At 39.5% G+C, this 23,584-nt stretch overlaps 1 protein-coding gene across 22 annotated transcripts in view; it reads left to right on the forward strand.

The window, feature by feature from the left end:
• Positions 1-10,777: 10,777 nt before the first annotated feature.
• The window catches only part of KTN1 (kinectin 1), a 96,990-nt gene continuing 84,183 nt past the window's right edge, over positions 10,778-23,584 (forward strand). For 19 of the 22 annotated variants that reach the window (XM_069487061.1, XM_069487081.1, XM_069487144.1 and 16 more), the window contains exon 1: positions 10,778-10,911. The gene's annotated coding sequence lies outside the window, so the exon portion shown is untranslated. The remainder of the gene's footprint in view (positions 10,912-23,584) is intronic. The other 3 variants (XM_069487100.1, XM_069487164.1, XM_069487193.1) reach the window with 1 other exon arrangement.

The raw sequence follows: 23,584 nt of genomic DNA on the forward strand, positions 1-23,584 counted from the left end.
TGGTTATGGAGCCTGGCATCTATTCTCTCTTCCTCTGGTAATATTACTCCAGTTTTCCTCTGGGCCATCACCTCTGCCCCAATTTTAGTCTATATGACTCAGAAGGGGGCTGACCCACTACTGGCTTCAGGGGTAGGCATGTAACCCAGACCTCAGCAACCATCATAGACCTTCCTTCTAACCACAGTGGTTGTTCAGAGGTCAGTATGTGACCTAGGCTCAACCACATTCAAATTTGTTCTGAACTTTTGCTAGAACTATTGGGAAAGAAATGTCCTCTTTCCCTTGGGGTTGCTAAACTCACAGGTTTAAAGCTTAAATCTGCTGGTGGAAATTCCCAAACAGCCTTCCAGAGAATAGAGCTGACAGAGGAAGCCAGAGCTATGGGTTGGAGCAAGAGTGAGGGAATTGTGAGTCTCTGGATCTCACTGTGCCTGCAGCCAAACTCCCTCGGACTTTTCAGTGACATAAAGCAATAAATTATTCCCTTCTGTGCTCAAGAAATTTGAGCTCAGTTTCTGTCACTGCTGAGAGAGCCCTGCCTTGGTCTTCCTGTAAATGGACATTTGACTAATATTAAGTGGCACCATTATTCACTCTAAGCTTTACTCTTTTTAGTCTATTGGTCAAAATTATATTACCTAATGTCTCTTTTTTAAATTAATTTAAACAATATAGGTTGAAAATATTTTTGGCCTGGGGGAGTAAATTCTGTTCAGTTAAAACTATTTACTGAACATTTACTCAAGAAACTGTATTAGGTCATGGAGAGGATAAAAGATCATGACAGGCCGGGCGCGGTGGCTCACGCCTATAATCCTAGCACTCTGGGATGCCGAGGTGGGAGGATCACTGGAGGTCAGGAGTTCGAGACCAGCCTGAGCAAGAGCGAGACCCCGTCTCTGCTAAAAAAATGGAAAGAAATTATCTGGATAATTAAAAATATATAGAAAAAATTAGCTGGGCATGGTGGTGCCTGCCTGTAGTCCCAGCTACTTGGGAGGCTGAGGCAGAAGGATTGCTTAAGCCCAGGAGTTTGAGGTTGCTGTGAGCAAGGCTGATGCCACTGCACTCTAGCTAGGGCAAAAGAGCGAGACTCTATCTCAAAAAAAAAAAAAAAAGATCATGACAATTTTAGGGCACGGATAGGTCGTTGAGCCCAGATGCCTATGAATTTATACTGCAGCAGCTGATTCCAATTAAGGAGGTGCTCTCCCCACCCACTGGCAAGCTCTTGAAATAAGTATTTATCTCCTTTGTGCTCCCTGTGAAGCTGCTATAGGACAACTGCCTTAGATTCCTAGAAGCCCTGCTATTTAAACAGAGAAAGTCTACAAGCAACACCCTTAAAATCTTTAGAAGGCCTTCTGTCTCTCTGCAAGGATCCATGAGACACCACCAATTTCCCTGACTTCTTAATAGAAGATCTTACAGCTCTGGCTTAGATTTGGTTTTTGCTCTGAAGCCTTTTGAGAATTGTTTGCTACCTGCAGTAGACTCCTACAACTGATGGGACAAGATTAAAAGACTTGTGAAAACAAACTGGAAAGAAAAGTTTAAAAATCGTTCAAACCTGAAGCATTGTGTAATCCTTCAGCTATTGATTTGAGCTCCTTTTTTAATCAAAACTGTTTTTTGGAGAGATATCTGTTGTTTTTATTTTCTCAATACTAAATGATTTTTGACAAAACTATTCAAAGAACTTTTTCTTTTTTTTTTTTTTTGAGATTGGGTCTCACTCTGTTGCCTGGGCTAGTGTGTGGTGACTTCATCACAGCTCACTGCAACCTCAAACTCCTGAGCTCAAGCAATCCTCCAGCCTCAGCCTCCTGCGTAGTTGGGAGTACAGGTGTGTGCTACCACTCCTGCTTAACTTTTAATTTTTTTTTAATAGAGACAGGTTCTCACTCTTTTGCCCAGGCTGATCTCAAACTCCTAGTCTCAAGGAATCCTCCTGCCTCAGCCTCCCAAAGTGCTAGGATTATGGGACTTAGCCACCGTGCCTGGCCTTCATGGAGTATTAATACCTGGATCTGGGCTTTTTGGTAGTGTTAACATTATATCCTCTCTTGTCAGGCTTAGAAGCTAAAAGGAGTTTGTTGCTATTGATTTTTGTACTCCTGTAGTCTTGGTTTCTTTTCAGACTCCTAAACCAATGGCAATTGAGATCTCCCATAACAGTCCCAATGCACTCAATGGAAGAAAATAAAGTTGTAAAGTAATAAAATTTAAACTCAAAGAGAGAAAAAGTGGTAAAAAATTTTTTTTCTTTAAAAGTCCCCTTTCTTGGCAATTTCACAGGAGGTGGACTCTGACAAATCGGCAGGAGTTTCTAAGCATAATGAATATTTCTTGGTTAGTATTTAAATTCACAGTTGTTTCCATGAATTCTCTTTTTTATTGTTGCCCTTGAAAAACTAGAGAACTGATTATGGGAACAAAGCTAGTGATCTATTTACCCCATTATTTTGTTGAGAGTAGCGCCAGTGGAGGTTTTGTGGGAGGGCATTGTTTTATCTCAGTTGTTTCTCTTCTGAAATGGAATAAATCTTAATCTTGGTTTTTGAGTTCTACGCGGGGCTTGGTGCCATAAACCAAGTACATATGGAAACGAATCTTTTGACAATCACGGATGTCATTACCAAGACACAATGGAAAATGAGACTCATGTGCAATACTTAGAAGACCAAGTCCCTCATCGACAAGCTCTCATTGAGTAGAGCTCTTTGATGAGATGCTAGAGAACACTGAGGTTTTGAAAGTCAGAGTTCACAATCATTATACAAGCAAAGAATTACTCATTGGATTAAATGTGCAAGTTTAATTTTCAGTCAGTTGAGGAAATGAATGCCTGGTGACAAATCATAAACTAAAACAAAAATAATGAAGTTAAAATAAATAGAGCAATTGCAAATGAATGTGAAATATTTGGGCCTGGATTAGATGATTTTTATGATCCCTTCCAGAACTAACATATATTTTCCATAGTGTTGGAAATATTAGGTTGCTGAGAGAATTTACAAAAAAGGTAAAGATCAAGGAACTACCTATATCATTCTTAGAAAATATTGGAAAATATGAGTAAAGAACAAAAATGAGCTGAAGTGTGTGATGTGCAGGACTTTGCCCTCAGCTTGTCAAGGAAGCACTACTGTGTCCTCAAAGTCATACAAGCCACTAAAGATGATGTCTGTGAATGGACGTGAGCCAGTGGAGGGGGGCAAACCAATGTTATCTTCAAACATTTCTCCCTGGGATGAAAAATAAGTCTGAGTGTCATCAAGGATGTATTTTGGGAGGGTAGGAATGGATTCTGGCTTGACGTAAACAAGATCTACTAACAAGCAAATTTATTGACTGTCTGCAATGGCTCAGGAAAGTGAGGTGGGTGACCAACTGTTCCAGGTTGCCTGGGACTGAAGGGATTCCTGGGATGTGAGGCTTCAGGTGATAAAACTGAGAAAGTCTCAAGCAAACTGGTTTGAGTTGGTTACTGTAGTAGGAGTACTTGGTAGTACTCCTACTAAGTGGGAGAACTTAGCAAAGGTCAGGTCTCCTTGGTAATACACATCCATGACCCCAGTCAAAAGAGTACATCCCTTCTCTGTTGTTCAGTGGCTTGAGAAACACAAAGTGGCCAGATGGAAGCCTCAACTTTCAGTTCAAATAGAACCGTATTTGTCTCCTGGTGAAAGCTTTCCTCCCTTGGGAACTAAGACCTCTAAACCTGCAGAGACCAGAAATAAAATTTTTGTAAGTAGATCATTAGGTATAACAAAGAGAAGAGGCATTCCCATTTCCTCCTCTTGGTTTCTGCACCTATATATTTTGTGTATAGGGTAAAAAAGAAAAGTCATACATATTGGTAGCTGATTTGGAGCATACACTGCATCTTGTAGAACAGCACTCTAATGTTGCAATTGTCTCTGATTCTCACTTGTTACCAAAACTGGACCTTTGATAGCCATTCCAACCATTCTACCATGTTAGCTACTTCTGGTGAATTTTTTGGGCTTTAGCCCATTGCCTCACCCTTTTTGCTGTGAAATGAGTTCCTTTGTCAGTAGCAGTGTTGTGTGGCATGTCACAAGATCCTTGGGTGAGGTGACTGAAGTCAAGGAAAGAGAGGCATTTCAAAAAGTAACAAATAGTGTCATATATGAAAGAGAGGTCTACCACATAAAGATGAAATGCTTCATTGGAGTTAGCAGCAGAAATATCATTGGTGGCTTTGGTGAGAAGTGTTTCAGAATCCAGTTGTGCGTGCAGAAGCAGATTATCATAGTATGAGGAGTGAATGGGTAGTGAAAATATACAGTCAAGTAAATGTCTCTTATCCAACAAATCAACCAACCAATCAAAAACCTGGCTTTGTAGGGGTGAAGTAAAGTCAGAGTAGATGGGGTGGTGTGGAGTTTGAAGGAACCTTTTTTTTTTCCCCCATTTAAGTGAAGAGAGCCTTGAATGCTCTAATGGCTGACAGACAGGGAGAGGTTGAATATATAGACAGAAAGGGCATTGCTGATGGAGCGTGAGGTCCCTGAAGAGGCCAAGAGGGCTGACATCCAGGGCTTTGTGTCATGAGATTTGGCATCCAGAGAAATTATTCTACAGCTTCAAGGAATAATAATTTGTAATGGAGCATGGAATCTATTTTCTTTTTCTCATAAAAACAAAATTTATAAAACAATACATCAAAGTACCAAAAGATGGCTTTAAAAAAATTGTTGACCGGATCAAAAGAAATTGGTAAATTGGAGACATGGTCAAGAATAAATGGAACAAAGTCCACAAAGGTTAATTACAGGGTTATACTACTGGGAGGAAAAACACTAGACAAGGACTGGCTGGAATCTAACAGTTATCACGGAGGAGCTTAAAACAGAAGTGTGTTTTAAGAAGTGAGACTATTCTTCAAGACAAAATTTTTAAGCGTACTTTTATATTCAAACACCTAACAAGATGCTGTGCACACTGCAGTATATGCTGACTTGATTTGATTTGATTTGTTGCTACTGATCTACTCTCAGCTGGTCATATTCTTATGAGTTATTGGGCAGCAGTGGAAAAATAAGACCTGTGAGTAATTGGACTAAAGAAAGGGGAAGACTGCAAGGTTGATTTTAATAAACTCTTTAAAATATTTTACAAAGAAATGTGACCATCACAAAAGATACAAGGAAAGGTTGAAAACCACACTAGTTTATGTCTTTATATTTTTTTTTCTGGAAATTTTCTAAAATAGCCATGTGTTTCTTTTGAATTTTTCCCTCAATATTTCATCATGAAAAATTTGAAACATACAGAAAAGATGAAAAACAGCACAATATACCCCTATATGTCTACCACTTAGATTCAACAATTGTTGACATTTTTCTGTATTATCTTTATTGCTCTCTCTCTATATATTTGCTGAATCATTTGAAAGTAAAAGACCATGATTTTCTTACTCCTAAATACTTCAGTGTTTTTGAAAAATAAGTATAGTCTACATAATTCTATATTATAAACACACATGTAATCACACCTGAGAAAATAAATAATAGTCCTCTAATAGAATATTATTCAATACTCAGCCCATATTCAAATAATTCCCATTTGTACCCAAAATATCTTTCATAACATTTTTTTGCAAAAGTATCCTGTCAAGGACAACTTATCACATTTCTTTGTTCTGCCTCTTCGGTCTTTTAAAATATGTAACAGTCCTGCCAACTTTATGAATTAATCTTTTTTTCTTTTTTTGAGACAGAGTCTCACTCTGTTGCCCAGGCTAGAGTGTTGTGGCGTCAGCTCACAGCAACCTCAAACTCCTGGGCTCAAGCGATCCTCTTGCCTCAGCCTCTCCAGGAGCTGGGACTACAGGCGCATGCCACAATGCCCAGCTAATTTTTTGTTTTTATTTTTAGTTGCCCGGCTAATTTTTTCTGTTTATAGTAGAGACGGGGGCGGGGGGGGGGGGAGGTGTCTCACTCTTGCTCAGGCTGGTCTCGAACTCCTGACCTCAAGTGATCCTCCTGCCTTGGCCTCCCAGAGTGCTAGGTTTACACGGGTGAGCCACCTCACCTGGCCTGAATTAATCTTAAAGTTAGAAAAAAAAATAGATGTTAAAACGCGGGACATTATCTAAAATTTTTGAATATGTTACTTCGTTTAGTATTTATAATCATAATAAAAACATGCACAGATTTAGAAGATAGAAGAAATGAAAAAACGTTACTTGCTGTTATCTTTGGATGTGAGACTATAGGTGATTTTTTTAAACTTCCTTCTACTTACTTTTTTACTTTTTATTTTTCACAATGAACATGCAATTAAATGTGTGTCCATGATTGAGCTTAGAGTGATAGAAGAATTATATAACAGTGAGGGACATTAAACTGAAGTGGCTACTGAGGAAGGATGTTGAATTATATGTAAAATTTTTAAAAATAAGAATGATTCCTACCTATCTGGTGGGACTAAGAGTAGTTTGGTCTGAAAGAAGAAAGATGTCAACTCTTTCTTTCTTACTTTGTACAAGCAGGTAAACTAGCCTGTTGGCATGTGGGGGGAGGTCTACTGGAGTGGAAGGAGGTTGGACTTTGGAGTTTCAGTTCCAACTCTGCCACTTACTAGTCATTTAACCTTAAGCAAGTGACTTCATTTTCTGAGACTGCTTTCTCATCTGCAAAATGAGCATAATTACATCTCATGTGGCTGTTGTTAGAATTAGCAATTATATACATTGTATGAAAAGTAGCTAATATGGTAGTTATTCAGATATAAATACAATATAGGTTAAATAATGCCTTATTTAATATTTATGTTAAGAATTTATAATAAGGTAGTTAGTCTATTTTCTAGTTATGTGCCATTTAATACTTTAAAAATATTTTTTAAATGCTACTTATTATTTAGAAACATGTATAGCAATTTGATGTTGTTGTTTTTCATTTATTTTATTTATTTATTTATTTTGAGACAGAATCTCACTCTGTTGCTTGGGTGAGTGCCATGGTATCAGCCTAGCTCACAGCAACCTCAAACTCCTGAGCTCAAGGGATCCTCCTGCCTCAGCCTCCCGAGTAGCTGGGACTACAGGCATGTACCACCATGCCCGGCTAATTTTTTCTATATATATTTTTAGCTGTCTATATAATTTCTTTCTATTTTTAGTAGAGATAGGGTCTTGCTCTTGCTCAGGCTGGTCTCGAACTCCCGAGCTCAAACGATCCGCCCACCTTGGCCTCCCAGAGTGCTAGGATTACAGGCGTGAGCCACCGCGCCCGGCCGTTTAATGTTATATATTTATTATTTATGCTAATGACAAAAAGATATCACAAATAAGAAAAACCTATATATAAATGAAAATTCACATTTTAGTTGTTTAAGGTTGTTTAATCTAAAGATTTATACCTTGGGGGTCAACATAGTGCCATGGCATGTACATGGGAGTTGGAGTCAAACAAATCTAGGTTCGAGTACTAGCTTTTGAGCCTTGTGTCCTTGTACTAGTTAGTTACTCTATGTGAGCCTGTTACTACAATATAAGGTTGTTATGAGGACTTTGTGAGCAAATGCACATTAAATACCTGGCACAGTGCATATGTACAATAAATACTAGTTCCTCTGTTTTCATTTAATCCACTAGTTTCCAATTCATTGGGAAGCCTTTGAAGATGGGAGACATTGAGTTGATTTCAATCATATTAAATTATGCTACATACTAGCTTTACCTTCCTACTCACTCCTGCCCAAATTTCCCCTAAAAGTCCCCAGTGATGTTTTGTGATTATAGCAACAAAGTCAAAACTCCCTTCTGCTTAAACAAGATTTCTTGTAGCTATTTGGAAGAAAGCTGTTCCATTTATCTATGGCATGACAAACCATCCAAAAATCACAAAAATTATTTTATTTCTATGGGGTCAAAATTCTGTTGGGTCAGATATTCAGGCAGGACTTGGCTGGGTGATTCTTCTGCTTCATGTAGTATTAGCTGGGTTCATGTGGTATTTTGTTTGTGGCATGGATGGTCTGGGGTTCAAGAAGGCTTTATGTATGTATTTCTGGCATCTTGGTGGGGACAGTTAGTTGGAAGGCTGGGTGCAGCTGGGCTCCTCTCCCTCCCAATGTAGCCTTCAGGGCCTTTCCAGATGGTCTCTCCAGTAAGGTAATTGGACTTCTTATATGGCAGCTCAGGGCTCCTAAGATCAATGGTTCCAAGTGACATTATGGAGCTGCCTGTCTCTCACAGCCTGGGCCCAGAACTTGCTGAAACACTACTTCTGCCATATTCTATTGGTCACAGCAGTCACAGAGCCTTCCCAGATTCAAAAGGAGGGGAACACAGATTCTACCTCTTCATGCAAAGAGTGGCAAATAATTTGTGGCCATCTTTAACCTGTCATGAAAGTACATGCTTCAACAATGCAGACTTCTCTATCAAGTGCCCTTACGTGTGAGATATTTTGCTAGCACAGCTGATTACTTCCAGATCCACAGCTGGAAATGTTTCTGTGAGCCTCCCTACTCCATTATTTGGGTGAATGTAGACCCAGAAGCATCCCTTTATTTTAAATTCTGTGAATTACTTCCACTATACTTTCATCTCTGCCATCCCTGATCTGGTGGAGTAAGAAGATATAATCTGTTACTCATGTATTACTCAAATCTCTGTATAACTCACCACTTCTGGGAAGTCTACCTTAGACAAAACAGGAATAGCCAGCTTGCTCTTCATCTGCAGGAGAGATGTGTACTATGAGTCTTTAAAACTTTCTCAAAACTCAGAAAAAAGAGAATTGTTACATGATAAAAGTCAGAAGACAGTCTTCAGTAAATTGCACTTTTGTTCAAAAAAGAGAGAGAGGAGAGTCCCCCTTAGGTAACAGCGTAATACGTCATAGTTTTCAATAAAATCTAATTTCTTAGTTGTTACAATTTGAGGTGCCTCAGATGCTGGGTGTGCTAGTCCTTTTTTACAAGTTAGTTGTTGGTTTCAGTGACACTGGAGAGTAGTAAGCAGCAGCCAAAGTTAATTATATCTTAGGTTAATTATATGTGTTAATTATATTATACTACAAAACTTAGAGGGTTGATCTTAATGCATAATAGGGCTTGCCATTCATAATATTTCTAGTAAATCTTTTTGTTATGAGGTGAATAAACAGAAAGGTTATAAAGAATAAAAAAAGTTATAAAGAATAAAAAAAGTTCAATGGCCCAGAAAAGCTGAAATAGCTGGTACATTTATACTTCTTTGTTTGAAGCCATGCAACACAGAAGTAAGTGATCCTTGACTAGAAGCAGTAGTAGTATATATTTTGTGTCCTAAACTCCACTTATTGTCTTATTTACAAGTGTATCTATTACCGTCTCTAAAATGATATTGTGGTTTTACTGAAAATGACAGAAAATTTTATTCTAACCTAAAACCGGCTTTAGTACTAACCTGAGGAACTTACTGTTTGTAAACTAACCAAGAGCCCTTAAACTCCTTTACAGAAATGACACATTTCCCCTTTGTATTAAGAGACTAATGGCTTCCCTTTTCAACAAAGCTGGATATTCCGGCACACGCTCAGAAGACAGCCGGTACTTCAGAGATAGATTGCTTTGAGGGCATTGGAGCCGCTGAGGGGCTGAGTATACTAACGAGAAAGGAAAAAGAGGACGCCTCTGGAGTTAAAATAAGACAGAGTGCATCTTTGGAGAACATAGTGACTGAAGACTGGCAGAATTCTCAACACCTCAGGCTCCTACATACTGCTCAGTTTTCACTTGAACTTTGGAGGTGCTCTAGAAAGCTCAGACAAAAATAATTACAATGTATATGTACAGTACAGTATACTTTTAATTAGCCCGTATTAAGGAAATTCTCTGTAGGAGTAGAAACTGTTCTGCTGTTCATTCCTTGAAGACTGCTCCTGTTCCTACTTTGTCAGGATATAAGCGGAGGTGATGATGGGTGAGTCCTAATTTTATGTATCTCTGTGCACACGCGAGAAGCGTTTGAGTCATTTTGAGCTCTCACAACATTTGAGGAGAGCTTGGAGGGTTTTGTATGTGTTCCGGGCAGCGCCAGGCATTCTGTGGGAGATTGATAAGCGATAAATCATGACAATCAACACAACTCATTTGCCAGTAGACCAGGAAGATCGCTGCCATCCTTTTAGCAAAGAGCAAACGAATAAGCAGATTCTAGCCAATCCCTCCTTCCGCGACAGTTTCTAGCTATTTACCCCGGCTAAATGAATGGCCACCAGCTGGCAGACACAACAGTTTCATAACATTGGCACACAATTTATTTGGGTCGGCTTCTAATTTCTCTCTCCGCTTGTAGCTAGGGTTGCCCGAAGGAGAATTCAGAGACACTCTGGAGACAGAGGAACGGAGGATTTCGTTTTCCAGCGATTTCTGGGGAGAAATCCGGGACAGGCGAGGGGGGGTGGTGGTGGTGGTGGAAATCTAGCACCCTTTGCTTAAGTTGAAAGAAATCATCCGGTGTGGGGAGCCAGGTGGTGCTTTGGTGGGAGGGCCAAGAGACGAAACTAGCCTTGGGTGCAGAGAGCAGGGGTCCTGAATGAAGGGGATTCCGCTGAGCTTCCAACCCCAGTGCTCCTGCCCTCCGCCTAGCTGGGGGACGTGATCTCGGGAGGAAGCCCCGGAATCCCTCGCCAGCAGGACGCCCGGGAAGCGGCGCGCGGGGGCGGGCGGGCGCCTGTCCCTTTAAGGGGCTGGTCTCCGGGCCCCGCCGGCCCCGACGCCGGGACGTGCCGGGGCCGCCCCGCCCCGCAGCCGCCCGTTTCCTGCCCGGCGGCGCGACGGCACCTAAGTGACTGCGGCGGCGGCGGCGCCTCGGAGCGGGCGGCCCGAGCTGTAGTGCCGGCGCCGCCGCGTCTTCCCGGTCTCCTTTTCCAGCCGCGCAGGGTGAGGGCGGGCAGGCCGCACTTGGGCCCGGGCGCCGACCGCGGGGACTGCGGGGGGAGGGTGGCGCCGGCCGCGGGGTCCTGAGCGGGCTGGAGGGCCGCGCCAGGCGGGGGAGGGGGGGCGCGGCCGCGGGGCCCGGACACCGCCCGCTGCTGTCGCCCGCCCGGTAGGCCTCGGGTGTCCGGTCGCCGCCGCCCGGTTGCTGCCCAGGCCAGGACGCCGCCTCGGCCTCGCCGGGCCGCCCGGGGCCCGACCTCAGCTCGGGCGCGGCAGAGGACTCCCCCCCCCCCCCCAGGACGTCTCCCGAGGGCGAGGTCGGCCTGAGAGGGCCCTGGGGTGACCGAGGCGCTTATTTTTAGCAGGCCTGAGGGCCCCCGGGAGGGAAGGCGGATTACCGCCTCCTCGGTCGGTGGACGGAGGGAGCGCGTCTCCGGCAGCGTCCCTGGGCCAGAGCTGGGCCATGCTTACGCCATGCTGGAATTTCAGTCCTCGCCATTCCCTCCGGATACTCAGGGAGCCTGCTCTCCCGAGCTCAGCCTCTTCCCTGGCGCCCCCTCCCTCTGCCCCGTCCGTGTCCCTGGGTCGTGGTGGGGGGGCGGTTGGGGACGGGCAAGCAGCGTGAGCGGAGAGTTAGGAAAAATCTGTGGACCGCCCTCGAGGCGGGCGAAGTTATCCCTTGCTGTCTCCGAGGGGTGTGTCTTCTTAAGTGATTTCTCCTCCCCCCCTTCCATTTCCAACAATGAGATTTTTAGCCTTGGGGACCTCATCAGAAATCCAAACTGGCGGTCTAGAGAAGTACGGCAGTGAGACACCTGATGTGGAATGTGCAGCGCTGCACGTTGGCGGTGAAGGAGGGCGGCGAAGCAGCGTGAGTGCACTAGATATGAGCAGCTCCGGACGCGGGCGGCGGCGTCCTAACCTCGTCCAGCCGCACCTTGATTAGGTTAAAAGCGGGCTGTTTAATGTTAGCCATTCCTCCTGGGAGGAAGGACGAATCTAAATTCATAACTGTGTTGGGCCTATACCAGAAACGGATTTCTTAGCAGCTATTTGAATAAGCACTGCTTAGAAAGCTACAGTTGAAGTTAACTGTTCAAAGTTGTGTTTTTGTTTTTTTTTTCTCCCTGAGATGTTTTGTGGAAAGTTTTGAGAAATTAAGACACCTATAGCCAGCTAAAGATAAGCACCTTGAGGTGAACTAAACGTTCTAAATTGTGTAGGAGTTGATTTAAAGTTTGATTTTGGCTAAATTAGGTTGCACTTGTTTTCTCTACCTCACATCGCAGGCAAATGGCAACAGTGTCTCCAGTTTGGCCAAAAGCAGTTGCTGATGAGACTTGGGATAATCTTCCCCGGAACGACACTGGAGTACTCTTGAGTTGATTTGTATTTTGGGTAGACATACCTTGCCATAGACTTTCATATTTGATGTGTTGCTTGGTAAAAAGGGCTCCTTTTTTTTCTTTTTCCGAGGATCTAACACAAAATAGCTGGGTTTGTTGTTTGTAGGATCCAACAAAAAAAGTTCATTCCCTTTCCACCCTAATATTGAGTTAGAAGTGGCTCTTCTAATTTTGTAGACTTCAGCAGACATAACAATATCTTATCGAGTGAGCTTAGATAATAAGGTGTTCTGCTTAATTTACCTTTCTGAGACTCATACTGAAACTTAAAACTTCAAATATGACAAGACCTATCGAAAATTTTTCCTAAATGTATTAAACACTTCAAAATTATACAGGATATCAAGGTTTAACCCTTGATGATTCAGGGTCAGCATTATGAAGAACCATTCGTTTATGATGTTGTTTCCAAGTTAGATATTTCCATATCCTTCGTTTATATCAGTGGTCTCTTCTGTTAGTTTTTCCCTAAAAATCTTTCACCTCAGGCCACCTTTAGTGTATAAGATTTAATCTGCTTTTGGAGGGGGGTTGATGATTTTAATAATTATATGTTAAGTATCAGTCAATATGGCTTTTCTAAAGGGCCTAAAAAGTAAAGACTTTTTTGAGGCTTAACTTATAAAGGATGGATGTTAAGATTGTTACTATTGTTAAGTTTGTAACTTGAATTTTACTTGAAATATATGGAAGGTGTGTTTTTAATTGTATGCTTATTTTTTATAGCCAAGGAATTTTTAATCTAAAAGATCTCTAATATTTTGTAACAATTTTAAATTGTTAATAAACTTAATGGCTCCAGGAAGTTTTGGGTTTCTTAGGTATCTGACCTAATATGTAATAAAGCAGAATATGTAAATCAGAGAAACCATGCATTCAATATTCAGGATAACATGAGCTGCTTGCTGTGTTTTTAGCTACTTTGAAGGTAAATCCAAAGTATACTTAGAGGCTAGAAGCAAGTAACTTTCTCTAGAAGTGATATTGATGATCACTGATACACAAATAGAGTTGCATTTCATTCCTTTCTCTTCTTATGAACATGACTTTGGGTGTCTCAATCAGAGAAATGTAATTTATGTGCAAATCACTGGGAAACATTGGTTTAAATATGAATGTAAGCCATTTTTTTCTGTAAATAGACAAAAGAGTAAGGGGGAAAACCTTAAGTGCCATGCACTAAGGAGTTTGATTAACTTTTTGTATATCTGAGGTCTAGAAAAAGAAAAGCGGTGACAGTTTATAACTGTGTGCCAGGCTGTTGTGCTTAAATATATTTTTGGTCTTTGAGAGCAGTGGCAGTGGAAACTATTTAGGCTATCTTCTTTTTTTAAAAATGGTATAGGCTTTTAAATGGTTTTATGTAAAAAGAAAATAGGCAAAGTATACTTTTAATATTAAGAGTTTTAGTAGAGACTCCAATAGAAAATATTATATTCGTAGGAAATATATAAGAAATGCTCAACTCCTTTTTAAAAAGTTATTTAATATTTTACATATCATCTTAACTACTACAGGCTAAGAACTTTCAATTTTTTTTTTTTTTTTTTTGAGACAGTATCTCTCTTGCCGGGGCTAGATAGAGTGCCGCATGGCGTCAGCCTGGCTCACAGCGACCTCAGATTCCTGGGCTCAAGCGATCCTCCTGCCTCAGCCTCCCTAGTAGCTGGGACTATTGGCATGTGCCACCATGCCCGGCTAATTTTTTCTATATTTTTTTTTAGTTGTCCAGCTAATTTCTTTCTATTTTTAGTAGAGATGGGGGTCTTGCTTTTGCTCAGGCTGGTCTCGAACTCCTGACCTTGAGCAATCCTCCTGCCTCGGCCTCCCAGAGTGCTAGAATTACAGGCATGAGCCACTGCGCCCAGCCCAGGCTAAGAACTTTTAACTGTAACTTAAATCTGGTTTCAGCAAAGTGATTTGTACACTAAATGTAGCTTAATTGTTTACACTTGTCTTCTTCAGGACCACCTACTTTTTGGGTTCTCTCTTAATTGCTTTGCTCATTCTGTAATATCTTAATGGGTCATCTTGTACTCTTAAAGTTGATATGCTTATTCTTTGGTTCACTTTTCTTTTTATATTCTTCTGGTGATCTCATCACTAATTGCCTTGCTCATGCAGTATTTATGGGTCATCCTCTACTCTTGAAGTTGACGTGCTTAGTCTTTGGTTCACTTTTCTTTTTATATTCCTCTGGCGATCTCATCCAGTGTCATGGCTTTAAATACCTATATGCTGATGGCTCTCATATTTATATCTCCAGCCTAGACTTCCCTCCTGTACTCCAGACAGCCTGTTAGACCTATTCTTTTAGAGGTACAGTGGTCAACTCAAACTAAATGTACATATTCCTTTTTAAACCTACCTCAGGTGCAGCCTAACCCATATCTCTTCTGATGGCAGCTCTATCCACGATTCAGGCAAAAAAAATGTTGGAGTTATCCCTGACTTATCTCTTTCACACTTGACATTCTGTGCTCTATCTTATTTTGAAAAATATATCCAGAATCCAGTCACTTCTTACTACCTCCACTGCTTACCGTCCTGGTCCAAGCCCTTATCTCTTATCTAGATTTCTGTAGTTAGCCTCCTAACTGGTCTCCCTGCTTCTACACTAGCTCCCTACAGTCGTTTCAACACAGCAACCACATCCTATCACTTGTCTTTTCAAAACTGTGCAATGACTTTCTATATGCAGAGTAAAAGCTGAAGTTCTTATGGCCTATAAGGCCTCACAGAATCTGGTCACTCCCACTTTCCCCGTTCCCCCTTACATCTAAGGTCGGCTACTATTCTTCTTCCTGCTTATATCCTTCCAGCCTCACTGGGTGTCTTAGGGCCATTACATTGGCTGTTGCCCTTCCTTGGATTAAAAGTGATACTTGCATGGCTTATTCCCTTAACTCCTTCAAGTCTTTGCTCTTTAAATGTCAATTTCTCAAAAAGGTCTGCCTTTTTTATTTAAAACTGCTCTCCCCTATTTTTGATCCCTGTACCCTGCTCCGTTTTCTCCATAGTACTTGTCATCTTCTGTCAGACTGTATAATTTCCATATTGATTGTGTTTGTTGTCTTTTCCCGTCCCCCAAACACACAGTATAACATAACCTCTATGAGGGCAGGGCTTTTTGTCTGTTTTGTTTGTTGATGGATCCTAAGAGTTTAGGGCAGTGTTTGGCATGTAGCAGTTGCTTGATAAGGATTTGTTGAACAAATGAATTAAATCTTTTTCCTGCAATCCTGCCTTTGATGGATACCGCATTCTTGGATGCATGTTCCTTTCCTCTTTTAGGAACTGTCAGAGCAGAAGAACTTGGCAGGGAGCAATTAGAAACCCCTTGGTAGAGGGAGTGATGTTAGAATGTGGTGAGAACCTCTTATCTGCCCCACATGATTAGGGCCATTGGTTAACTAATTCAAAAAGTTGGTGAAAGCAGGACTCAAAATATATGTGTACTTTAATGTTTTCACTTAAAACATTTAATTTTACGTTTATTTGCCTATGTTTTTATTTGGACCAATCTCTTTTCTTAGAGTAGGGGGTATCTTGATTTTCTACAAACATTGTCTATGATTTCTGGTATTGGTTTCTTTACAGTGAAATGAAAATGTAGGCACTGGGAAACTCTCCAAGTACAAGATCCTTCTAGATTTTTCCAGCTTTTTATTAAGGCCTTCCAAAGGATTTAACTTAGTTTTCATAGAAATAGACCTTTTGACTTTATTCTCTTACTTAATGGATTTGTAGAAGTAAGCAGGTAGGAAGAGTATGCTGTTAGCAAGAACCATTTAGCTTTCCATAAACACCAGCCCATTTATTTTTACAAAGGTGGAGAAGGACAGTTAATCCAGTGAGAAGTCCTTTAAGACAGCTTCCACTTTGAATAGGTTTCATAGGAACCATAGAATCATAGCAGGTACCATTACTAGAGGAAAATGTCATTTATCTAAATTTATTTTGAGTAACATTTACAATTAGTTATCAGAACTTATGGTGAGTTTCATTTACTACATTGTCTATCAAGAGACTTGATATGAAGCTACATTCTCACTGAAAAATGTGGGACAATTATTATTCTTACACAAGTCATTTGAGTTGCCAAGGAAACAGTCTGGTCTGGTGTAATAAGCTGGAAGTCAGTCATTAGGAGACCTACAGGTCTTAGAGCTTATTAACTCTAAGGTTTTATACAAGTTCTTTATTGCTCTGTTCTTTAATTACATAACATTGTATTGTGTAGTAGAGTGGGGGTGCTGGGGAGTCTGAAGAACTTGGGTTTGAATTTGGTTTTGCAATTTAGCACCACTTGCTGCTCCTGTGATCTAATCTATCTTAACCTGCCTGAGGCTCATTAAGGCATCATGTTATTATTTTAGTAGTTGCTACATAAGTGATAACTAGCATTAGAGTGTTGATTTCTTGTTAGATTCTGTAAATACTTTATGTGCAGTATCATATTTAATCCTCTCAGCAACCTTATGAGGTAGGTACTATTTGGTGGAAACTAGGGAGACAGGTTAAATAATTTGTTCAAAGACACAACAAATAAGAGAAGGAGCCTGAATTTTAACTAGGCATTTTGACTTTACAGCCCATTCTTACATCTTGAGCTGTTTCATAAGAATGCTTTCTGAAAGAAATAAAGCACTGTCCATGTGCTGTTGTCTAATGTTAGGTGTTTGAAAGCTAATTTAAAGTTATAAAGATTTTCTCCCTCCTGGAATTAGAGGATTAACTCTTAAAACTAGTGATTTAAATTTTAAGACTTGAAGTTTTTCAAGTGGAGAAAATAGTGAAAGCTACATAAAACCACATGCTATAAAATGTTTTATATGGAAAGCAGTGGATAGACTGCTTAGTTTCTAAGACATTTGTTCAGTCTGAATTCCTGTGTATTTGCGTTATGAGTTACTCTCATGTGATCTTGTAGACATTGCTCAGTGGTTATCTCCAAAAGGCAAACTGTAATCACTCTACCTAAAATGCATATCCTCTCTATTTTTTGTCGCAGCCTTATTTTTATTCATTGCACTATCATTATCTGATGTGTAATATATGCTTATTTGTTTATATGTTTGATTTGTCCCTCACCTACAAGACTATAACAATTTGAGACAGGGGCTTTGTCTTGTTCATCACTGTGAACTATATTTCTGGCACTTAGGTACTGCTCAGTTTGAATGAATGGATTGCCTGATGTGTAAAAATTAGGACTCATTGAGCCTTCTGCTTTACTTGTCATTTGTGCCATTCTTCTTTATTAGCATGGCTGAGTGGTATTTGGAATGCCATGTAAAGTTGAAACTCCAAGAATAAGGGTTTCAGGCTTACTCTGGGAGAATGGAATAGAAAAAAACTTAAAAGACAAATTTCAGCAAAATACTTGTGCTTAGTACCAGTTAATCTCGTTGGTCAATAATGTAAGTGTTCTGAGTGGAATCTGTACATAAATAATTTAGTGACTGCATGTGTTTAGATCTAGGTATCTTTGGAAATACAGTTGGACAAGCTAAGCTATGCACTGAAAGCTCCCCGGTGTTCTGAATGCTGTGTTGCTGAACATTCAAGATATTTCCTTAAATCTTTAATATCCACACACAGGTTGAATTCATTTGTGTGCCACTGACCTGTACTTGCCTGGTTTATTGGGAAGTCATGTTCATTTGAAATGTGTTCTATAATTATTTTACATAATTTTCATAACCTGGATGTCTGAGGTTGGCTGAATGTCATGATTTCTGTGAAGTGAATTTCTCAAGCTTATCATTATTTAGTGCTCTTATTTCTGGGTAGTTTCAGCTACTGTGATATATAATCTTTGTAGTTGGTACTCCATTGCTGATGAATGGGGACTCATTTCTTAAATAACTTTCAGTTTGACACAAATGTTTACTGTAATTTAAATTTAAATTGAGTCCTTTGTAAAAATGGCTTAGTTCTTTTGTGCTTTTTCTTTTTTTGGTCCAAAAAATTGGATTTTGTTTTAACTTGAAGAAATTATTTCTGAGCTTAAAATTTTTGGAGCGCTTTTTGAGTAAATTATACAGTTAATCTTTGAACAATGTGAAATTAGGATGCTGACCCTCTGCGCTGTCAAAAATCCAAGTATAACTTTTGACTCCCTAAAAACTACTCATACCTACTGTTGACTGGAAGCCTTACTGATAACAGTCAATTAACATTTATATTGTAGATTGTATTCTTACAATAAAGCAAGCTAGGGAAAAGAAAAAGTTATTAAAAGCATAAAGAAGAGAAAATAAATTTACAGTACTGTACTGTATTCATCGATACTGTAAGTTTGTCATCTGTGTACAAGATGAATCATCTGTTTGAAATGGTGAGCAAACTGCAGCTGCAGATTTTGTCTATGGTACATATCAAGCAGTTCAACTTTTTCTTGTAATGTGGTGACTTTCTCTGCTTATGAGCACTTCTAGCATCACTAGTGGCACTTCCTATGGGTCCCATGATGTTATTGAAGGTTTATGGTATTGCATTAGACACAATGAAAAATAATGCAAGCGCTGTGAGAGATTACTTTTTACTGTAGTATGCAATTTACTGGGGAGAAAAACTGCTCACATGGAGATGATTAGTTTCTTATAGTGTTTTAAATGAGTACTTGCCACATTTGAGCTTACTACAATAGCAAGAGAAGGTGGCTACAAAATTATTACATAGCCACCTATGTACATATTGCATTACTGTAATAATTTTATGCAGTTTTGATTTAGTACTACATCTTTATGTTTGTTTTACGGTTCTCATGACTGGACTGAGAATGGCATCAGATACATGTGTGCATATTTGCTAAATTTTAACTTTCTGGCTGGGTGCAATGGCTCACATCTGTAATCCCAGCACTTTGGCAGGCTGAGGTGGGAGGATTATTTGAGACCAGGAGTTCAAGACCAGCCTGGGCAACATAGTAAAACTCCGTCTCTACAAAAAGTGAAAAAATTAGCTGGGTGTGGCAGCTTATCCTTGTATTCCTAGCCTCCTGTGGAGGCTGAAGTGGAGAATTATTTGAGCCAAAGGGGTTCCAGGCTGCAGTGAGCTATGATGATGCCATTTCACTCCAGCCTGGGCGACAGAGTCCTGTCTGTTTAAAAAAAAGTTTTTAAAAAACTTTTTAAATTTGTGTATATTTTATGATTGTAGATGGTAAAATAGACTAGCATCTATATATATTTTATGCATTTGTGACATTTTTTTTTTGGCTATTTCTAGGCTATGTGGTTTGTGAGTTTTTTCAAATTGTTGCAAATCTTTAAAAGAATTTTCAGTATACTTATTGAAAAAAATCCACATGTGAGTAGACTTGCACAGTTCAAACTTGTGTAGTTTAGGGGTCATATGTACATTAAACGTTAGCTTTGGGATTATGTGTAAAATACAGACCATGTACTTACCTTGTTTGTAGTTATGGAAAGAAAAGAAATAATTCATAAATATAAATTAGTTGTAAAATGAGCAAAGTTGAATTTTTGTTTACTCTTCTAGCATTAATTACAAGGCATAAGTTGGTACTTATATTTCATATCTTCTCAGTGTTATGTAGCATTCATTTAAGCAAAAAATTCCAGCAACATTTAAAATGAATGTTGGTATAAAGAGAAGCTTTGGTTATTACTCTTGGTTACTATGTCCATCTAATTTCTTACTTTTTAAAAATTTTTTTTATTTTTTATTTATTATTTTTTTTTGAGACAGAGTCTTACTCTATTGCCTGGGCTAGAGTGCCGTGGTGTCAGCCTCTCTCACAGCAACCTCAAACTCCTGGACTCAAGCAATCCTCCTGCCTCAGCCTCCCAAGTAGCTGGTACTACAGGCATGTGCCACCATGCCCAGCTAATTTTTTTATATATGTTTTTAGCTGTCCATATAATTTCTTTCTATTTTTAGTAGAGATGGGATCTCGCTCTTGTTCAGGCTGGTCTCGAACTCCTGAGCTCAAACAATCTGCCCGCCTCGGCCTCTAGAGTGCCAGGATTACAGGCGTGAGCCACCGCGCCGGGCCCCATCTCATTTCTTGAGGCGTCTTTGTACTAAGTCAAGAAAACGCTAGGTAGTTTTTGTAAAAATTTTTATAGATTCCTTATTTTAAAGCAGGGGTCCCCAACCTATGGTGAGTTGTATAATTATTTCATTGTATATTACAATGTAATAATAATAGAAATAAAGTACACAATAACTGTAATGCACTTGAATCATCCTGAAACCATCCCCCTACCCCCTTGGTCCATGGAAAAATTATCTTCCATGAAAACAGTCCCTGGTACTAAAAAGGTTGGGAACCACTGTTTTAAAGTATTTTTTTTTTAAAGTATTTTCTTTCTTTTCTTCCATTCTCTTTGTTTTTTGATACAGAGTCTCACTCTGTCGCCCTGGGTAGAGTGCAGTGACTTCATCATAGCTCACTGCAACCTCAAACTCCTGGGCTCAAGTGATTCTCCTGCTTCAGCTTCCTGAGTAGCTGGTACTATAGGCGCACATCACAACGCCCAGCTAACTTTTTCTGTTTTTGGTAGAGACTATTGCTCTTCCTCAGGCTGTTCTCTAACCCCTGAGCTCAAGTGATCCTTCTGCCTCGGCCTCCCAGAGTGCTAGGATTGCGGGTTTGAGGCCACCCCGTCTGGCCTAAAGTATTTTCTTTTTTGGGAAAATTTGTTTCAAAGTACGCATAACTTTCTACAGTTATTCAGCACTGTTATTGTATAAATGAAGAATCGGGGAAGTTTATGCCTGTTTGCTTGCTTGTTTTAATTTACGTTTATCTCTTCCTAGTTGTCTTTTTATTGTTTGGTTGAAAGTTAAAACAAATATTAAGTGATTCAGATGTATAAGAATACAGAATGTGTATGTACAGTTTAAAGATTAAATATAAAATGAATACCTGTGTACTGAACACCTGTGTACCTTTCAGCTTTATTTAAAATTTTCTTTTAAAAATTAAATACATATACAATATTTATATATGTGTAAGATATAGACACAATGAACAGTCTGTGCCTAGTTTAATAATGTTATCCTAACTTTTTATTCTTTTATGTACTCCCCCCAGAGTAACTACTATCTTTCTTATCTTTGCTTTTCTTTTAGTTTTGCCACATCTGTTTATATCCCTAAACTATTTTTTTTGTTCTCTTTTTGCACTCTAAAAATATGATCCTTCTGTATGAGTTTTTGCAACTTCCCATTTTCCTTCAACTTTATGGTCCTAATATTCTTTCACCATGTTGTATGTAGCTCAAATTCATTTACTTTCACTGCTGTGTGGAATTTCATCATATGAATATTTTACAGTTAATCTATTTTCTGTTGTCTGTTGATGGACATTTGAGTTTCCAGGGTTTTTTTTTTTTTTTTTTTTTTTGGTTACTATAAACAGTACTGCTATGAACACCTTGCATAGGTCTATTGGTTGCACTTTAGTGTCTCTATGATAGTGTTTTTTCAAATTTTCTGTTACCACTCACAATAAGAAACATTTTTTATGACTCAGTACATTATCAAGTGTACACATATATAACAAAAGTTTCCTGAAATAAAGCTTCTGTGCAATACTGTGCTATTTTGTTTCATTAGAAATAAAAATGCTAGTCAAGACATAAGTTTTTTGCTGTCTGCTAAGGAGTTGAGACTTATAGTTTGAATAAATTATTTTGGGGCTTATAGCTAGCTAGGAGTGGAATTGTTGGATTGTAGGAGATAAACATTTTCAGCTTTACTAGGTAGTTCTAAGTTGTTTTCCAATGTAAATGTACCAGTTTATTCCCCTCACCTGTGTATACATGTGATGGCTCCATGTTCTTATATTTGATATTGGCAGAAACTAAAGTTAGCCTATTATGTATGAATTGTTATATTGTAGGTTTTTTATTTCCAATTACTGAGAGAAAACATCTTGTTAGTGTTTGCTGGACATTTTTATTTCCCTTTCTCTGAAATGGCTGTTCATTTTTGTGTTGAGTTTGTCTTTTTGGTTGGTAGGAGTTCTTCGGATGTTCTGAGTACTATTAATAATTCTTTGCCAATTATGTGTCACAAGTGTCTTCTCCCACTTTGGCTTGTCTTCTCACTTTCTTATGGTGTCTCTATTAAAAGTTTACAGTTTTAATTTCGTTGAATTTGTTAAAAGGAAAACTTTAGACAAATTTAACAGAGTTTAATTGAGCAAAGAACGATTTATGAATCGGGCAGCCCCATGAACTAGAATAGGTTCAGAGATGACTCTGACACTGCTGTGTAGCCATAGGGGATATATGGATAGGAAAGGGAAAGTGACATACAGAAAATGGAAATGAGGTACAGAAACAGCTGGATTATTCGAACACTGTTTGAACACTTGGCTGCTGTTTGAAATGTGGCTTTTGTGATTGGCTGAGACTGGGCTACTTGTTACAAGATAAGGTTACAGTCTGTTTACACATCCAGTTAGGTTATAGTTCATTGTGTACAAAGAAACCTTGAGGCCACATTTAAAATATGTAAGACAGCTTTAGGCTAAACCTAATTTAACAAATTTTCTATTATTTTCCTTTTTTTTTTTTTTTTTTTGAGACAGAGTCTCGCTCTGTTGCCCGGGCTAGAGTGAGTGCCGTGGCGTCAGTCTAGCTCACAGCAACCTCAAACTCCTGGGCTTAAGCGATCCTACTGCCTCAGCCTCCCGAGTAGCTGGGGCTACAGGCATGCGCCACCATGCCCGGCTAATTTTTTGTATATATATATTTTAGTTGTCCATATAATTTCTTTCTATTTTTAGTAGAGACGGGGTCTCGCTCTTGCTCAGGCTGGTCTCGAACTCCTGACCTCGAGCGATCCACCCACCTCGGCCTCCCAGAGTGCTAGGATTACAGGCGTGAGCCACCGCGCCTGGCCTATTTTCCTTTTTTAAGGGCTCAAATGTGTTTATTTTCTAGATACTCTGAAATAATTCGAGTTAATAGTTCACTAGAATATGGAGATATTTTGAGGATTGCTTCTACACTTTGCTTTTAGAGTCTTAAGAAAATAATTACCGTTGACTCTTGAACAACACGGGTTTTGAACCACATGGGTCCATTTATACATGGAGCGGGATGGGAAACCTGCATATACAGGCTGTGGGACTTGACTATGCTAGGGATTTTGAAGGATTAGGGGAGTGTAGGGTAGGGGGGATGTCCTGGAACCAATCCCCTGAATATACTGAGGGACTACTGTATGTAGAAATGATTTTTTAAAAAGTTTGGATGGAATTAATCAGTAAACTTTGAAGTCTC

Source organism: Eulemur rufifrons, chromosome 2 (assembly GCF_041146395.1).
Source record: "Eulemur rufifrons isolate Redbay chromosome 2, OSU_ERuf_1, whole genome shotgun sequence".
Taxonomy (NCBI): Eukaryota; Metazoa; Chordata; class Mammalia; order Primates; family Lemuridae; genus Eulemur; species Eulemur rufifrons.